A 21,092-nucleotide genomic window follows, 5' to 3' on the forward strand; every position below is an offset into this window, starting at 1 on the left:
AAATACACATCTGACGAGGGCCCTCTGTCAAAGGATAAGCACCTAGTTAATTTGGGACTTAAGAGAAGTGGATCAGGAACCACTTTCACTTCTCCACTTAAATATACCCTCATATCTCTCAATAGCTTTCCATTGCTATGAGAGCAAAATCTAAACCTAGAACTGTGACTGAGAAGTCCCTGCCTGGCCTGGCTGCAGCCCACCTCTCCAGCCCCATCTCACGGATTCTTCCCAACATCCGCCATGTTCCAGCTACACAGGCCTCAAGTAAAGCATGACACTGGATAAGTTCTCTAATTTATGAGACCATTCCATCATGTATGTATCTGACCATTCCATCATGTATGTTAGCTCAGTTGTGTATTAGAATCCCATGGGGAGTTAAAACAATACTAATGCCCAATAATTACTCTAATATGGGGGAAAGGGGAAAAAGGGATGGTGAAGTTTGTTTTTCTCTTATTTTAATCTTGGGCTGTGAAAGTGAAAATATAACCAAAAGCTTATATTTTCAGTGATACCCAATTGTACTGGGTTGAATAGTGGTCCCCCAAAAGATATTCCTAATTGCTGCACACTGTTGACTTTGTCATCTAGTGATGACATAACAAAATGCCATCCATTGGATGGCTTAAACCAAAGACATTTATTTTTTCACAGTCTGGGAGGCTGGAAATTCCAAAAGCAGATGCCAGCAGATTCAGTTCCTGGAAAGGACACTCTTTCTGGCTTGCAGACAGCTGCCTCCTAGACGTGTCCTCACATGGCAGAGAGAGAGAGAGAAAGGGAGAGCAAGCTCTGGTATCTCTTTTTATAGGGGCACTAATCCTATAATGAAGGGCCCACCCCATAATCTCATCTAAACCTAAGTACTTCCTAAAGACCCCAGATCCAAACACCATCACATTGGGGCTTAGGACATCAATGTATGAATTTGAAGAAGGAGAAAAATTCAGCCTACAGCCGCAATAAATGTCACCTAAAAGGTTCTTTGCAGATGTTAAATTAAGGATCTTGAGAAAAGATTTTCCTGGATAATCTGAGTGGGCTCTAAATCCAATGACAAGTGTCCTTATAAAAGAAAGGCAGAGGGAGATTAAATACACAGAAGAGAAGGCTTGTAAGCACAGAAAGAGAGGTTGGAATTGTGCAGCCCCAGCAGCCCACAGAAGTTGCAGGAAGCAGGGAATAATTCTCCCTCAGAGCTATCAGAGGGAATGCAGTCCTGCCAACATCTTGATTTTAGACTTCTGCTGTCCAAAACTGAGAGACAATAAATTTCTGTTGTCTTAAGCCAAAAAAAAAAAAAAAAAAAAACTAATGCCCATGTTCTATCCCGAACCAATTAAATTGGTATCTTCTGGAAGTGAAGCCCTGGCACTGCTATTATTTCAAGCTCCTGAGATAGTAACTCTGCCATGTAATCAAGTTTGAGAAGAACCAAACTAAATAGCTATTCCTTCCAGAGATATTTTCATTTTAATTAGGGTTTCTTCCTTCTAAACAAAAATAATCTTGACCTTCTACATAAATATTGTCCAATATCAGATGCTTTATACCGGAGAATATATTAAAAATTAGGTATAGTGATAATATATATTAGAGACTTACAGCTCCTTTAAAATCTGTTGTCACTTCTATTATGATGGGAAAGGATTTTTTTATACTTGAAAGATAGACTGAAGTCACTATGGAACAACGTAACAGTTCTACCTCTTCATTTTACACTATAAATAATAATTCAAAGTTGTCCTGCATAGTAACATCAAAAAGCTGGGTATTTTCTTTCTTTTGTGTTATAATTTCCTATAATTGGTTCCTATTTTCATACCGATCAATAGTGAATAAATCTAGCCATACCATGTGAAATAATCATAACCTAACAGAGAAATACAGGCCATTCATCTAACCCTAATCCTTTCTTTTTAACCTGCCATCAAAAGGAAGTGCAGAACGTCACCTCTTCATCTCTATTTCTTAAGGAAAGAATTACTCATACATATTGTTAAATTGGCTTCGTCCCCCCAAAAATAAATGAGAGATGAACTGCATTGAGCATAGGTACATCACTATGCTCAGAAAGCCATTTGCTTGCAAGAGGAAATTAATGTAAAGCGGTCTTACAACATTACACGACATTAAATGTCTATAATCACTTTATTCTGCTTAAGTTGTATGATGTGTTCAGCCAGCCTTCTCCTTCTACAATCTCCCCCTAGGAAAACTCATCTTCTTTCACAACTGCAGGGATCACTTCAAAACTAATAGCTCTCAAATCCCCATCTCTATCCCCGACATCCCTCCTAAGCTCTAGAGGCCATATGGTGCAGTAGTTAAGTATGAATATAGAGACTTTGGAAGCAGAGTGTCTACAGGCAACTCCCAGCCAACACTCTTAGGCCAAATTATTTATGTTAAATAAGTTTCACTTTCCTCATTGTTGAGAAAAATGCATGCATCCCAATGCCTGGCAAGAAGGAAGTACTTGATAAATGTAATATTTACTATAATTATTATCATTAGGCCTAGCCACACAGATGTCCCAGGGAGTCATTTTGTATTCTCCCTTCTCCCTAATTTCCCATTTACTGTTTTTGGCTTTATTGAAGTAGAATTGGCAAATAAAATTGTATATATCTAAAGTGTACAACATGATGATTTGATATATGTATACATCAAAAATGATTAGCACAATCATCTTCATTAATTTATCCCTCACTTCAAATAGTTATCTTTTGGGGGGGAGTAAGAATGCTTAAGATCTACTATCTTAGCAATTTTCAGGTAGACAATTCAATGTTATTAATTATAGTCGCCAAGTTGTATACTAGAACCTCCAAATGTATTTAACGAAAAGTTTGTACTCTTTAACCAACATTTCCCCACTCCCTAGCCACTGGCAACCACCATTCTTCTCTGTTTTTCTATGAGTTCTACTTTTTTAAAATTCCACAAATGTGGTAGATAGATGATAGATAGATAGATAGATAGATAGATAGATAGATAGATAGATACATACATACATACATACATACATAGATATAGATGCAGACATAGACACAACTATAAATACAGATATAGATATAGATAGATGTAGATACCAAGCGTGATCCAACCTCACTGTCTTCGCATGTGCTCTACTGTTTACGTGACCCACCCTTTCCATCAGATAACTGCATCGCCCATTCATTATTTCCTTTTGTTCTTTGTTCAAATGTTATCTGTAGTGTAGGTATACAGATTTATACACACACACACACACACACACACAATGGAATATATCCGGCCATAAAAAAGAAGGAAGTGTTAACATTTATGACAACTTGGATGAACTTAGAGGGCATTATGCAAAAGTGAAATAAGCCAGACAGAGGAAGACAAATACTATGTGGCACCACTTAATTTTAGTTGTCTTATCCTGTTGTTCTACCTCTGCAGAGACTCATTAAGTTTCGTCCATCCTTGCTCACATGACCTGAATTTAGGTTATCATCTCTTTGATATTGAGACCTCCTTATAACTGGTCTCTTAGGCTCCAAACTCTTGACCTTACATTGCTGCCTAATTTCTTTCAGCAACACAGATCTGAACTGGAAGTGTCCCTGCAACACACTCAAGTGCCTTACTTAATACATCATTCAAGGACTTTCAAAACCAGCCTCCAACCACCCTGCCCACACTCACCTTCCCTACACTCCTCTCATGAGGTTCTCAGTCTCACTCTAATTATGACAGATGATATTAGTGAGTCATCCACTTCTGTGGGAATTCTCAAAATAAATGTAATTATCTGATGACTGCCTGTAAATCTACCCTCCAAGAAAACAAGGTAAAATGCAAGTGAGAGTAAAATTATTAAATATGTGTATGTATGTATATTATATACGTATATTGTGTGTGTATTTATATATATAATCTTAACGTGTTTCTGATTCATAACTCTTAAAACAAATTATGTGTAAACTGGTACTTTATAATTGGTTTTAAAAGGATTACTAGACTTGTACCTCTCAAGCAATAAGCTTTTGGATGACTATGTTATGATGGGTAGTGATAGCCAACAAATTAAATTGAAATTAAGCCAAAAATGCCGCGGTGATTCATTCTAGTGTACCTTTGTTCTTTCAACACTCTCACCAAAACACCTTATACAGTACTCCACTACCTCCCAGTTCTTGAATACCAAAGCGCATGGTGTTCCTTTTGTTACCTAGGCTTATCTCCCTCGTCTGCCTGGTAGATCTACTTATTTCTTCCACTCTCGGTTTAAATAACACTTTCCTGTCTCTCTACCTTTTATTTTAGGTTCAGGGGATACATATGCAGATTTATTACATGAGTAAATTGTGTGTCACTGAAATAAATTAAAGGCAACGGAATACTGAAAATGAATAAATATTACCCATTCTTTGAATGTTCCTTGACCCCCTGGAAGATGAGGTGCATGCTCCTTCATATATCTGAACTCAAGATGACCTGAAAACTGTGCTGAAATTCTGAGATTCAGTTCCAGGCTCAGGTTGGATGGATCCCTCAGCTGCAAATTGCAGCATCAAGGTTAATCCAAGAAAAACAGCATAGGAAAGGCGATATTTCACACAACTGAAGTGACTGCAGAGAGAAAGTCTACGTATAAGGCAACTGAATAGAAATCACAACTTCAAGTCAGACAAAGAGTGATCAGAATATACATAGGAAGACTGAACCTGCAGAAGTTATTTAAGGTGCCAGATTACAACCATCAACTCTTCTTACAGGTCATGGGAACCTTCAGCCTAGAATGCAAAAGAAGCTCTCAGAGGCCACCCTGGAACATCACTGCAATCTATACATTACCATTTAATGAAAACTTACAATATTTTTTCTGAGAAACACTGATTATTAATAGAGAAAAAATATCTGGGTGAAAGAATTAAATGTATATGGAGGAACAGTGAAAAGGAAAATAAAAGTTAACATATACTGGTATGGTAAATGGGAAGACAGAAATATATGGGCTATCTTTAATTGCTAACATAATTTAGGCGTGTTAATGTATGTAAATTTCAATATAGTGTCAGGAACCACCTAGTATTTCTAACTTGAAGCTAGAAAACTGTGTTTACATGTTTCTAGGTAGAAAATAGTTTATCCTATTACAGAGCCTATCCAATTTTTCCATCGTGATTCAAAATAGAGTTAACGTAAAAATTTCAAAACCAGGCCATAATGAGGCAAATTTAAGTTAAAACAGCAGAAAGACAACTCTGCTTCCCAGTGGCGAACATTTCCTTCATTTCCTTACATTTAAAAATCCGATTTCTATCTATTTCAAATGCAGTGATCTCTGTTAATATTATCCTTTATATTATTTTAAGTAAATACAAAAGGTTTACATAAAAATTTCAAGTTGTCAAATATCAACCTCATCAGAATAAATGAAGAAATGAACCCTACATATGATATGCACATATTGATTACAAAGATAGATGATAGCTAGATAGATGATAGAGATTGATGTTTACTAACCAACTTTATTTTACAAAAGCATTTCAATTAATTGCATTAATGTTAATATCTCAGTTGATTCCTTTAGTAAAAAGTAATTTGTGCTTCTATTGAATACAAAGGTGGCAGCAAGAGGAGCCTGGAATCTGTCCTGTGCTTTCCCAGCCAAATCACATGCCCTAGCTCACAGCTCCATTCTGGAAGAAACAGCATCATTTTCTATTTCACACCAAGGCTGACAGCAGATTTTATAGTTCTCTGAAAACATAAGTGTCTGCATTCCTTTGAATACAAAACCAAATACATCACATAACACCTGATGTGTGATACCCCCTAGCACTGAGAGGAAATATTCAGTCACCCATGCATGCGTGCATGTATGCATGCATAGAACACATGTTAATTAAGCCCCCATTCTGTGCCAGGGCTCATTCAGGCATTAGCAACACAGCCCAGAGAAATCAGAAAGAAATCTCTGTTCTCATAGAGCTTACAATCTAGTGAGGAGAGACAGAGTGTAAACAGATTAAATCAGTAAAACACAAAAGTAGCAGCCAGAAAACATAAACATAAACCAGCAAAATAAATGATAAGGAGGAATATAAGGAGACCCATAAATAATAAGGAAAACAATTAAACTAGTTTTGCTAGGGCACATGACTTGGCTGGAGAATAAAGTAAGAAAAGGGGATAAAAAATATAGAGAGGCTGGGAAAGGGTGGCCACAGAAGACCTACACCAAAGATAACATCTGAACAAAGGCCAAAAGGAAACTGAATGGGGCATGCAGTCATCTGGGGAAAAGAGCAGGCCAGGTAGAAAGTAAAGCACATGCAAAGACCACGAGGTGTGATCATGCTTGGTGAGTTGGACAGTTAGTACTACCAGATGTATGCAATGCTTACAATATAGACAACGTTTTATACAATATAAAACGTTCATGAATGTTTTACATAGAACAATCCATTCAGTCCTCACACTTATTATATAGGGGTTAGCATGATCCCTGTTTGATATGATTTGAATGTGTGTCCCCTCCAAATCTCATGGTGAAATATGAATCCCAATGTTGGAGGTGGGTTCTCGTGGGAGGTGATTGGGTCATGGGATGAATCCCTCATGCATGGCTTAGAACCATCCCCTCCATGATAAGTGAATTCCCACTCAGTTAGTTCAAGAGAGATTTGACTGTTGAAAAGAATCTAGAACCTTCCCTTTCCCTTTCTGTTGTTCCTGTTCTCACCATGTGACCTGCCTGTTCCACTTTCAACTTCTGCCATGATTGTTGAGCTCCTTGATGTCCTCACCAGAAGCAGATGCTGGAGCCATGCTTGTACACCCTGCATAACCATAAATCATTTTTCTTTATTAATTATCCAGCTTCAGGTATTTCTTTAAAGCAATGCAAAATTGGTCCAACAAACCATTTCATTGATGAGTAAAGTGAGACATGGTAGATAGGTAACTTGCTCAAGTTCATGCAAGGAGTCAGTGGATGATTCAAACCCAGGCAGTTTGGCCGCAGGGTTTGTGCCCATAACCACGCTACTGTAGTGTGTCCTACTCATTTCATAATTTTAATTCCCAGTAAATGCAGATCATGGACATATCTACATTAAACAATAGAAAGGAAAAATTTTGATAATCTAGTAAAGTCTATTATTCCAAAGGGCCAACCCAGAAATTCCACAGCAAAGTTAGTATCCATCTACTATTCCTGTGGTAATAAGCATTTCTGCTGGCATAACGTAAGTTTTTCTCATTGGTTGAAGCATTTAAGTGCCATAAAATTCTAAAAGGAGTAACCTTAACAAACCACTCAATTTCAATTACTATGATTCTAGGTTGTAGCTAAATTAATTGCCTACTTTGAAAACATTAGACAGGTAAATAGCAGAATAGTTAATAACAGATTTTACAACTAGATTTTCTGAGTACAGACCACAGCTCCATCGTTTATGATGTTAACAAGTCACTTAACCTCTCTGAGTCTCAGTCTTCCTCTGAGAAATGTGAAGAGTAATAGTCCCTACCTCATTAGGGTTGTTGTGAGGGTTGAGTTAGCAGTACTTGTAGTTTTAAAAAAAAAAAAAAAAAAAAAAAAAAGGCATAAAATAAATGTTACCTTTATTATTACTTCAGTGTCAGTGTAGTATACTAGGCAAGCAAGGAGCTCTTGTGGTAAGCTGTATGGATTGGAATCCTAGATCAACCCTTTCCCAGCTATGTGACTTGGGCAAGTTACTCATCTGTAAAGTGGGGACAACAGCAATACCAACTTCATAGTATTGTTGGAAGGATTAAATGAGTTAATACAGGTAAAATGGTTAGCCAGCACCTGGTACATAATAAATGCTATCATTTTGCTGATACTAACATTATCATTATATGTTATTTAGATTTATTAAAGGAAGTTGTTTTCTTTTCATTTTCATTCAAGAAGGCAAGACCACACACTGATTGTTTCTTAAATATCATTCTTTTTATTGTGCTCAAGCATAAAAATGTTACAATACGCTTTTCTCTGTCTCATTAGAATCCAACAAACTGAAAAGCATAATCCAAGAATTTAAGTATCCTACTAAATTATTTAGCCACTTCTTTGAAAAGCATGCTCATGGATACTTCCTTCCCTTGACTCATTACTAACCTGAAAATTCAGGTAGATTTAATTTCATTTTCCCCATCTGCGATTACCATCATCTTACCAATAGGATGTTTTCAGTATTCACTCATGTTTGACAGTAAAACCCTGATAACATGTCAAGATGCATGGCACGTGTAATGTATTTCTTCATTATAGGATAGTTCAGAGCCTCTGCTTAACTGTATACAAGGGAAAAGAAATTGAACCACAGCTCTAGTGGGCCATGCTGATGACAATTACTATTTGTAGTGAACATGTTGTGCTTACCAAGATTTCATTACTGCACCTCAACATCCAAACTGTCCTGGGATTGCCTTAGAGGTCCTCAGACATATTAGTCTACACAGTCTTTTTACACAGAATATTACCTTTACCCCAACGCAAATGGCAGGAAAATCTGCCAAAAACCTAAATTGTTGTGTGATCAGCATGGTTGGCACACACAGCAGAGTTGGCCAGACAGAATAAATGTTGCAACAAATATGCACTCCTGATGCTGCCCTATAAAGGAAAACATGTTGGCCCTCTTTCATGCTTACCGTGAGTCTAGAGCCCAAAGGTCCACACAGAAAATATCCAATGTGTGCAAAGTTCCTTGAGATGTCACTGAAAGAGTATTAAGAAATTCTGAATATAGGAATTCCACCTCAGACTTCATAATAGTTTTAGTTACTATGATGATCTCATTTTGAGGATTTTTACCCAAAAAGTAATACTATTAGGTGAATTCAAAGCTGATGTGATTATTTTGCCTCATTTTAAAAGTTTCAATAAAGATTGTCATTTCCTATCTCCACAGAAATGTTTTTAAATCTGAAATCCAACTATTCTAAGTTAAAGAGTGTAGCAGAAATTACCAACTGACATTATCATTTAAAAGTATCATTGACAACACATAACAAAAAGGCTCAACATACAAAAAAACCTTTCTGGTATTTATGAGAGAAGATTCTTTCTAACAACCAGGAGAGCACAATTTTTACAAAGTTAGGATAACTTGTTTCTGATCAACATTTTTCAGTTATTTCCTAATACCTATTCCCCTGAGGGTCTGCAGAATCTACTGCAGAGCAATGATATTTAACCTCTTTTGATCTTTCAAAACTTAAAAAGTCTTAAAACCATAGATCCAAGTTATGAATAATATACATATAGGAAAAGTCTGCATATGATAGCACAGGTTGATTCCAGATCTCAGAAAAAATAATTCTATATTCCATGAGTCATGGATTTACTTCATTCTTTTTAATAGTTTAAGAACATTAATCAGAAGGCATTTGCCGTAGATTCCATTTTGTCACATTATGGCTACAAAACATGATGTTTCTGAATACAATTTATAAGAGTGATTGAATTACCTTACCATCTCTCTGGTTCTAGAAAGTAAAAGCATTTTCTGATTCTTTATGTGTTTAGCATTAGAGTCACTGTGACAATTTTACCATGTAAAAGGGTTCAAGGTTTCCAAAATCATTCTAGAAAGACAGTTTACCACCTTTGCTTTTATCCCTAGTAACTGTTACCAGCAAATTAGCAATCTTGTCTAAAAAAAAAAAAAAAAAAAAAAAGTAGGGGGTGAGGGGCTAAAATACAGCATTTCTGATGGCACGAGAAAACTGCTGAAATTAGGAAGACTTGCCATATTCTAGACTTTCTCCAGTATATTTAAGACATTCATTTATCTAGAATTTTTTCATTTTATAATTAACTCGAACTGCAAGCATGAAATATCATATAATGTATAGTAGAGAAGGAAAAAAATTCTCAATTTCTACAATGGCTCAGAAAATTTTGGAAGAACAACTATTCCCAGGGTTCTAGGCAGAAACTAGAATATGAGTCTTTTCTGCTCAAGGATCATCCAAGTTGTTGGGGGAATAAATATTCTCTACTGCATTAGAGATTCAATTTCAGGAGAGTCTAGGGCCACAGCCCTCTCAAAAACACCTGTTTTTCAATCTTACTCCCCCCTTCTCCATCTTTTTCCCTTTGAGCCAAATGGTTAGACCTTTACCTCATTTCAGTCTGAAAAACTGCTTTCACATCCATTCCTACACACATCTTACAGCTTGGATTTCTCTAGATTCTTGTTCTTGAAGTTTATAGAATACACCTGCAAATCAGAGAGCCTTTTTATCTCAAGAGCCTAATCCTTATAAGTGAAAGTCTGACTTTTAAGATTATTTTTCTTCAGTACTCTTTAAGCATGGTGATTTTGAAAGTCTACTTTACTGAAGTCTTTATCATTCCTTATTGTATTTCCACTGGAGACCCCTTGAAGCACTCTAAGTAATGAGTATTGCTTTAAGTTAAAAATACACCTGTTACGGAAAGATTTGCTCATTGTCTCCCCCCAGACAACATTCATATATTAATTCCCTAAACCTCAAGTCACTGTGTTTGGAAATAGGGTCTTTAGAAGGTACATAAGGTTAAATGATGTCATAAGAGTATGGCCCTGATACAAAAGGATTGGTCTCCCTATATGAAGAGGAGGACACGAGATACCCTTTCTCTATGCACTCACATCGGAAAGGCCATGTGAAAACAAAGCAAGAAGGCAGACCAGGAAAAGAACCCTCACCAAAAACTCAATTTGACAGCACAGTGATCTTGAACTTGTAGTCTCCATAACTGCTAGAAAAAAAACAAAAAAACAAAAAACTTCTCTTATTAAAGCCGCCTAGTTTGTTTACAGCAGCCTGGGCTGACTAATACAATCCAATAAAATTTCAAAAATATTAACACATTCTAGTTGACATCTACATTTCTTTTAGTCTAAAACTGAATTTTTTAGTTGGGAACTGTGGCTCACATCTACAATCTCAGCTATTTCGTTTGAGACTGCAGTGAGCTATGATTACACCACTGCACTCCAGCCTGGACAACAGAACAAGATCCCATTTCTTTAAAAAATAAATAAATAAATAAATAAATAAATAAATAAATAAATATGTTTAAAGCCCAAAGTACAGGACTATTTCTATATATTGGCATGATGAGAGGAGAAGATTTCTTTCTAGAAAAGGTTCTTGCTGGTTGGGCCGAACTTTGAGTTCTTATAATTTTTGGCCTGAGATATTTCAACAGGTGCAGATGTCAACCTGCACACTTTTTGATCAAATATGGTATAGTGGTGAGAACCCATCTCTAGAAGTAACTAACTAAATAAATAATTTTAAAAGACTATTTTTCCCTATAGATAAAACAGTATTGTAAAATCAGGGATGGTTCAGGTGGTTCAATTATTTCAACTCAAACATTTCTGTTCGCTGACTGTTAAAATAACTCTAGAAACTGGCTTTTAGAAATATTGAATTTTATTTTAAGCCATTATGCCATAAACTACCAATTTCAACTCAAAATGCAGTCTTTCATTCCCATTTCAAAATATGTGTTATTGTACAAAGAGGAAAATTGACATAGTTCCTGCCATCAAGGTGTTTACAGTTATACAAAAGGACAGGTTTAACCAAATAACTACACACTTCCCATAGATTCGAGTGTGTTTGGTAATCCACACACACTATATCACATTTACTGGCACCCAATTAATGCATGAAGACTAATAGGAGAGTCACCTGAGAGTTCCTTGTTTCATAAAGTGCACAGAAATATATTTAATCTTCTCAGATGTACATGATGCTACAAAAATGCATTGAGGTTATATTTTTGGAATCAGTGTTTAATATGAGAATGAATAACAAAAAGGCCAATAGAACTGAAAGGATTAATCTATAAAGAAAGATTGAAAAGATAAATGTCAATAGTGAAACCAAATAAAAACTAAAGGAATATGACAATAGCGATAAACGCAAAGTGTTTAGAAAAGAAAGAAACCTCAATAATGAGCCAAAAGTAAGAAAATGATTGTTTGCCTAAAAAAATGAGCACCAGCTTTGTTATTAAGCTAGAGATGAAGTCAAAGCAAAGGCTGCATGAACTCAGAAATGAGGGAAGAAATTCCAAGGACAGTCTACGTGGTCGCTAAAGGGAAGGTAGCTATTGGCCATTTTATCCGTTCATGGTTATCCCTACTGAGGACATTTACCTTGGTAGAGACACCAAGAGAGTTTTTTAATAGTTCAAGAAATATATATATATATATTTTTTTACATATATATATTTTTTCCTTTCTAGACGGAGCCTCGCTCTGTCGCCCAGGCTGGAGCGCAGTGGCCCCATCTCCGCTCACTGCAAGCTCCGCCTCCCGGGTTCACGCCATTCTCCTGCCTCAGCCTCCCGAGTAGCTGGGACTACAGGCGCGTACCACCATGCCTGGATAGTTTTTGTATTTTTAGTAGAGATGGGGTTTCCCCAGGCTGGTCTTGAACTCCTGACCTCAGGTGATCCATCTGCCTCGGCCTCCCAAAGTGCTGGGATCACAGGCATGAGCCAGCAAGCCTGGTCTCTGCAATGGTTTTTAAACCATGTTCTAGGAAACCATTGGATAGAGCTCTACAGAGAATAATGGTTCCACAATGTTGGATTTTAATTAGAATTTAAAATCTACATTAAACTATTTTTAAGCTAAACACACACCTACACCTGTGCACTTAAACACAGTTTAAAAAAAATAGAGTCAGATAGTCACGGGTTTAATTTCTGATTCTACTATTTACTAGCTGTTTGACCCTTCAGTTATGTACTTAATCTTTCTCATTCTCAATTTCCTTATCTAGAAATACAGATCATTATAGTACATATCTCAGAGTTGTCAGCAGGATTAAATGAGATGCTACAGGGAGGCAAGACAGCACAGTACCTTCCAGCATGGTTCCTCCAGCAATGGTTCTCTAAGTGTGTGCCACAGACAAGTAGCATCAGCTTCACTCAAAAACCTGTCAGAAATGCAAATTCTTTGGGCCCACCTCAGACCTACTAAGGGTGGGCCCAGTGAGTTGTGTTTTAATAAGCCCTCAACTAGATTGAGAACCACTGTCTTAGATTCAGACTTCTTGGTTTGAATCCGAGTCTTGCCATTTCATAACTTCATAACCATGGACAAGTGACTAAACTTCTATAATTCATGTAAAGTTATTGAAACATAATAATAAATGTTAGGTGTGATGAAAGTGTTTAGGACTGTGCTGGATTCACTGAGTAAATGTTAGCCACTAGTAGGGGCAATTATTATTTTTATCATTTTTTATTAATGTGAATTAATATAAAATCATCATTCTATGCCATTGTGAAACAGGGTCAGGTAACATTTAAGCTGTTACGTTCAAGTTGAAAGTAAGAAAAAGGAAATTGAAAGCTGATGGCCGCCCATAGAAATTTCTGTGTAATTTAAAAAGCAAGACCTGTAGAAAGGTGTCGAATATATATGTATTTCAGTTCCAAAGAAGTCACATTTTCTTTTCTTCATATGATCAAACTTGTTGAAGGCAGACATGCTAAAAATAAAAATGATTCACCATGATCATTCATGCAGTTTTAAAAGTCAAAGATTAGAAAGAGCCAACGTTCTTTCTAATCTGCTGATTTTATTCCTTTTGTAGTCCAAATGTCCACACATTACCAGACTTGAATGCTAAGTATGACACGTCATTATTTTTTTCATCTTTTGTGTCTTGTAAAAGTTCAAAGAAAGGCGAATGTGCCCATATGCATATGGCCTGGCATTTCGTTCTTTATTGCTGTGATTAAAATTTAAAAAAAGAAAAGAAAAAGAAAAGAAAAAAAAAAGATTGAGGATTAAGATGCAGAGAATGGAGATGTTCGTGCTTGGGTGAGATGGTCATGATTTCGACAGCAAGCATCTGCTTCTTTACAGCCCAAGGCCCTGGAACTTCACAGCAATCTGATCATACCATCTGCAAGCATGGGAAATACTTTCTAAGTGCCTTATTTTCTAGCTTATCATATTTCTTGTATTTTGCCATTTTTTATCTTTTTCTTAGTAATAGCACACTAAAGTTCATAAAGTCTGGAGTTTTCTCCACGGGAAGACATTTAAGTACTAATTCAGGCTCCTCTTTTCTGTGATATGCAAAACTACATCTTTCCTAAGACTTTGTCCATTTTATCTACATTTTCAAATGTGTTGACTTAAAAGTTCATAAAATCTTTACATTATCTTTTAAAAACATATAACATCTAAAATTAGGCTTCCTTTTCATTTCTGGCATCAGTTATTTGTGCCTTCTATTTTATCATCTTGATCAATGGTATCAATAGTACCATCAATCAAATTTTGTTCATTTTGTAATCTTTTCAAAGTACAACCTTTTGGCTTTGTTTAAAATTTTTAGTATGTCCTTATTTCTATAACATTAATTTAATGTTTTATCTAAACTTCTGTTATGTTCCTTTTATTTGGAATTGCTTTAGAATTTTAAATAACAATGAAATTAATCATTTGATTAATTTTAGACTTTTTTTTTTTTTTTGAGACGGAGTCTCGCTCTGTCGCCAGTCTGGAGTTCAGTGGCGTGATCTCGGCTCACTGCTACCTCCGCGTCCCACGTTCAAGTGATTCTCCTGCCTCAGCTTCCCAAGTAGTTGGGACTACAGGTGCGTGCCACCATTCCCAGCTAAGTTTTGTACTTTTAGTAGAGACGGGATTTCACTGTGTTGGCCAGGATGGTCTTGATCTCTTGATCTCGTCATCTGCCCACCTTGGCCTCTCAAAGTGCTGGGATTATAGGCGTGACCACGCCCGGCACCTAGAGTTCTTTTCTAAATAAGCAATGTTTTGGCTTTTTTCCAATAGTTTGACATAATAGTATTTGCAGTATAATTTTTCAGAATATTTTGTATCTATCATGATTTATGCTTTGAACATAGATTATTTTGAGCTTTTAATTCCAAAGGATGGAAATATTATATTGTATTATTGATTCATCATTGAATTATAGGTTTATCCTCCAGTTGTCAGGATAGCAATCTTTTTAAATGTGTGGAAACTGGCAGTACGGTCAAGTTTTGTATAGACAACTTTTATAAATGTTCTCTGTTTCTGAAAAGAAGGTGCATTCTATAGTTATGTGATATGATGTTCTGTATGTGTCTCTTAGATCAGATTTGTTAATTCCATCTTATAAATCTATATTTGTTTTACTGGTTCTGCCTGCCTTTATCAATTAATGAGAAATAATTGTTAAATTGTACTATCGTGATTGTCAATTTGTTAATTTCCACTTTGTTTCTGACTACATTTTCTTGATGTATTTTGAAACTAAGTTTGTAGATATGTCCAAATTTACAATTATTTTATGTTCCTGAGAAATTGAAATTGTCAATACTATAAAATGGCCACTTTTATCCTGAGTAATACTATGGACCTTAAATTCTATTTTGTGTGATATACAAATAAATACACCAGGTTTCATTTGGATATTGTTTGTATGGTTGTCTTTTCTACCCTTTTGCTTTTATCTCTTATATTTATATATAGCCTTTCACACAGCTTTATCAATTAGATGTGTCTTTCATAGTACTTTTCATTCAGATGGTTTTACTTAACAATCTTTCTAAATTGAGCCAAGTAGACAATTTACCTTTAGCATCTTTACCAATGTATTTGGATTTAAGTTTACCATCTACCGTCTTACTGTGAGCTAATTGTTCTGCTTTTTGTATGTTGTTCTTTTGATCCTTTTTTTCTTTCTTTTGGATTAATGAATGTTTCATCTTTTTGTTTTTCCTCCAATAGTTTGGAAGTTACATAGTCTGTTTATTCCTTTTACTAATTTACTTATAAATTATCACATGCATGTTTATTTTTCCAATATGAATCAATAAACAATTTGTCTCTTCCTGGAAAAAACAAGGACTCAACTTTATCTCCACTTATTCCCACTCCAACCTATATATTATTGCTGTCATAAGTTTTAATTTTTATCAATGTAATCCACCATAACATTATTACTATGATTTATATTTATAGTCAATAATCATTCTGATTTACCCAAATATCGGCCCACTTTGATTTTTCATTACTGCTTTGTAGAACATATACCTTCATTCTGTTTCCTGTAGCAAGTATCTACTGATTGAAAATCCTGTCAGTTTTTTTTTTTTTTATCTGAAAACATTTTTATTCTTGAAATATTTTTTTGGCTATGAATTAATGGATTGCAAGATTTTTTTCTTCAGTATACTAAAATTTCAACCCACTGTCTTCTAGTTATCATTATCGCTGATGACAAGATAGCCATTGACCTATTTAGAAATCCTTGGAGGTAATATAGTTTTTTCCTACTTTGGGTGACTTCTAAGATTTTTTTTCCTTTGGTGCTCTTCAGTTTCATTACAATGTGTCTAAATGTAGCTGTCTTTGCTCATACTTTCTGAGATCCACTGAGCTTCTTGAGTCTGTGGATTGGTGATATACCAGTTCTGGAAAGTCACTAGCCATGAGACAGCATTCACTCTTTCTTCTTCTAATTATGAACTAATTAAACCTCCCATACCACTTAACCTGTCTCTCTGTGAAGTGTGCTCTGGGTAATTTCTTCTGATGTTTCTTCTATCTAATTCTATCTACATCTGTATGTAGTGTTTAAATCCATGTATTGAGTTTTCAATAAATGTTATCGTAATATTTAATTCTAAAAGGTATATATCCTACCTTTTCAAATTTGCTTCATCAATTTTTATATTATTATTTTCTCTTCATATGTATATACACACATATATATATACACATATACTTTTTATTTCTTAAGCATAAAAACTATTTTCTAATCAGTGTCTCATAATTCTAATATATTATTTTGGGATCTACTTTGGCTTTCCTTTTTTCCTGCCAATTCTCTCATTGTACGTGTGTGTGTGTTTGTGTTTTTGACCAACGCTGCTTATTTTGGTTGAAAGTAATTCTTTGTGGGGAATTTTTGATCCCTAGACTAAAAGAATGACATCTTTCAGATTGGATTCCCATTTGCTTCCCCAGAACCTAGTGAAACTGCAAGTCTGGGATTTTTTTCAAAATAACTTCATGGCTCCAATCCAGGATTTTTGCACAACACAGTTGATGTAAATCTGGGCTACGAAACTGCACAAGAATGATCTAATTGTGGCTACTTCTCAAAGACTTGTTTTCTCCTCTGATTTGTTCAGCACCAAGGGAGCTCTTTTTTGTAGGCTCCTAGGTGCAGGGTATGGGGCTTATTGTTAGCCAGCTCTTCCTGATAATATGGATAGGCCAGTGTGGAGTGCAGAGATTAGCAAACACTTTTCATCATTAACCAATGGGCTTCAAAAGTCATAAAGATGGCTGGGCTCCATGGCTCACACCTGTAATCCCAGCACTTTGGGAGGCAGGTGGAGGCTTTGACCTAGGAGGTCACTAGGTCAAAAGCAGCCCAGCCAACATGGTGAAACTCCATCTCCACTAAAAATTAAAAATTAGCCAGGCATGGTAGCATGTACATGTAGTCCCAACTACAGGCTGAGGTGGGAGAATCCCTCAAACCCGTGAGGCAGAGGTTGCAGTGAGCTGAGATCTCACCACTGCACCCCAGCCTGGGTGACAGAGCCAGCCTCTGTCTCAAAAAAAAAAAAAAAAAAGCAAAAACAAAAAAAAGGAATAAAGATGATATTTTGATCTCTTATCCTTCTCCTGTGATTTATTTCCAACTCTTTTCAACTTAGATCAGAAAGTGTATACTTCACCTTTTATTTGTTTATATCTATTTTTAAATGAGCCAGTCTTATTTAATATAATGAGATTTTTACAGATGTGAAATATAAGCACACATATTCTTTGTCAGAATGTGATTTTAGTCATTATTGTTTGACACTATAGTAGGAATAATTCACATAATTTCTGCCACATATTGACACACCAATGCACTCATTCAACTAACATTCGTTGAGTTTCTGCTAAGGACCATTGCTACTCAGAGTGTGGTTTGTATTTCTTAGGATCTTCTTAGAAATTTTGATGGATTAAGTCAACTTCTGATGTTTAAGAAAGCAAAATAAACATTGAAGCATAAGTTGGGGTTATGATAAACGTGATCTAAAACACAAGAATTAAAGTATTATCATCATGCATTAAATTTTGTAGGAATCTGAATTTCTTAGATTTTTTGATATGGTTCAAAACTAGTCTGTTTTTGAAAAGAAGACACAAATAAAGTTGAGCTCAAGCCAGAATATCTAAAACCGCTATGTGATAACAAATGAAGTGTCTGCATTAGTATTTAAAAGTACCACAGTTTTACACCTTATGATCTCCCCATTAGTTTGTGGCCCAGGAGAAATATCAAGAGTACTTTAAAAAGATTTCCTCAAAACTTACTTTTAAGGCCTGTGGAACCCTTCATACAACATTTGGATAAACAGAAAATTCAATGAACAAAAGGTTATCTCAACATAAATTCTACTGAAACCTACTGTAGGACCTAATTTCAAAGCATTCAATAACATAATTGAAGCAGTAATTACCTGACTTCAGGATGAACAGTTGGAGGCATTCATTTTTTTCCCCAGCATATCACATAATTTTTACCTAAGAAAGCACCCTTTACATTTCTAACAACAGTTTTGATGGATAGGAACAAGAAGCATTTGCACTATAATTTTTCAGTGCATTATAATAAAGTGAATGTTTTCTAAATGTCATAGTTTAAATTTCATGGGGCGTGAAATCTCCTTTGAAATGAAATTTAAAGCCTTTTTCAAATAAGAAGACTAATCTTACAGTCTAAAACACTTTATATCCCCAGATATTATTAACCTTGGAGGACTGCTTGCAAGATGATAATACTTTCTGACACATTAAGATTAAATTTGTCTTTATATAATTACGTTAAATAATACATTTAAAATAGATAAGATTGCAGGAGAAGTGTTATGTATGTGCAATGGTAGGATTGCCATTTGCTAATAACAAACTTTACTCATCATTTACATGGTAATGTTAACACATATTTGAGCAGATCACTTCTAAAGAAAACTATTTTGGACTAATCATAGTGCTTAATATCAAAAATGATAGCATCGCACTATAGCCTAAAAAATAGATGGCGTTAACTTCCTAGACTACTTTCGAATTTGAAAAAGCACACAACTATTTACTATTAGTAAAGTGCAAAATCCTTTTTATATAATCAGTGCTATTTGGGTGCACCCCAAAATGTTTTAAAGTGATCTACAATACATTAGTTATACTTTAAACTGCTTGTTTCAACACTTTGTTTTTAATTACAAGTAGCTGTACATGAAATCTTTTGCAAGAAGGATGTATGGTGATTGGCCGTTTTTCTCAGACATTGGCTATCAATGCTAAAATCATTTCAAATATGAAAAGCAATGATGCAATAATATTTTTATCTTCTTTGAGGCCTTGAAATCTTAATGATAATGGAAAGTATTAGGAATCTTTTATAATTTGTATTCCTTCATCATACATCTAATATCCACTTCCATTTTCAGATCCTAATGTTTTAAAATATGAACAAAGAGAGTAAGTTAGACATGAAAAAAAATCATAAATACTGGCTCATCAATCTCATATTCTTTCAAGAGAAAAAAAACAAACTTAAATTCATCTAGGTAACCACTATTCCACGCTGATTGCCATCTTCCACCCCTCTGTGCTGGGGCTTTGGCCCCACCTGGTGGTTGGATAGGAGAATGGATGACCCCATATTTCATCTGAGAAACGTACGCACAGGCACAGCTTCCTTTATTTACGTGCTGGTTTCTGTTTGTTTGTTACGTATTGCCCATAATTGTGTTAATTCCAATATAGTAAGTCTTTGTTTTATCCAGAGATACACTTCTCTGTAAATCCCTTTAGTTCTTCCTTTCTCTTGGTGCTGCCTCTTGCCTAACAAAACGTTTCTTTTCCTCTTAGTATCAACTGCATTATCCATCTCCTAAACTCAAAAACTTTCACTTGAAACCAAAAATGGGCCAGGCGCGGTGACTCATGCCTGTAATCCCAGCAGGTTGGGAGGCCGAGGTGGGCGGATCATCCGAGGTCACGAGTTCTAGAACAACCTGGCCAACATGGTGCCCCCTCTCCACTAAAAATACAAAAATTACCGGTGTGGCGGCGGGCGCCTGTAATCCCAGCTACCCGGGAGGCTGAGACAGGAGAATCCCCTGAACCCGAGAAGTGAAGGTGGCAGTGAGCCAAGATCACGCCATTGCACTCCAGCCTGGGCAATAGAGTGAGACTCTGTCTCAAAAAACAAAAAACAAAAACAAAACAAAACAAAAGGCATGGCTGATGAAACACAGTATTAGTATTATTAACAAGACGAATCAAGAAGAAAAACCACACAGTATATTTTAAGCCCTTCAAGGAATTTAAAATTTCCCTCTCAGTCCTCATAAAACTGATGGCCGCTTCTAAATATACCAGTACTTCTCAGTGCCAGGATTTAAGGCACACAGAGACTTTTTCTTCTCTTCTTTCCCCCCATGGTATATACTCGACTACGGGGAAAATTGGGATAGGGTGTGTGTGCGTGTGTGTGTGTGTGTGTGTGTGTGTGTACCAGCTTTACTCTCTTTCGTAATATTCAGAGCATAACTTTTATTAGAGAACAGTCTCCAAGTTCCAGTAAACCAACTTAACCTATGCTTAAATTGGATACTCCTTATATTAAAGCTTTTTATCTTTATTCTGTTTAATTTTCCCCAGTAACAGAACATTTTGTTTAACACCCTGAGCACAAGGACTGAAACAGCAGTCAACAATAGAAAATGTTTATGCTAACTTACTCCTCCAAAAGAGTCACTTGAACATTTTTAATGTTTTAAAATGTATTAAAATATTGATTATTCCCAGGGTAACTAATGCTACATCATAAATTATCTTTATTCAGGCCAGATAAGACCCAGGAATAAGAGGTATATGGATCCTCTAAAATGAGTTTATGTAATTAGCAACTCCATTCAAGGCTGCCATTATCACAATATCATTCATATTGTAGTCATTTGAAATGCAAACTATATGTACAACTAATCTTTGAACCAAAGAACAAAATCT

General features: G+C 35.6%; 1 long non-coding RNA gene across 5 annotated transcripts in view; it reads right to left on the reverse strand.

Moving 5' to 3' along the window:
• LOC103879390 overlaps positions 1-21,092 on the reverse strand; it is a 221,565-nt gene that overhangs the window by 182,376 nt on the left and 18,097 nt on the right. For all 5 annotated transcript variants that reach the window (XR_002518470.2, XR_002518468.2, XR_004178533.1 and 2 more), the window contains exons 3-4: positions 8,674-8,740; positions 6,731-6,827 (exon numbers count right to left, since the gene is read on the reverse strand). This is a non-coding gene — a long non-coding RNA (uncharacterized LOC103879390). The remainder of the gene's footprint in view (positions 1-6,730; positions 6,828-8,673; positions 8,741-21,092) is intronic.

Source organism: Papio anubis, chromosome 15 (assembly GCF_008728515.1).
Source record: "Papio anubis isolate 15944 chromosome 15, Panubis1.0, whole genome shotgun sequence".
Classification (NCBI taxonomy): domain Eukaryota; kingdom Metazoa; phylum Chordata; class Mammalia; order Primates; family Cercopithecidae; genus Papio; species Papio anubis.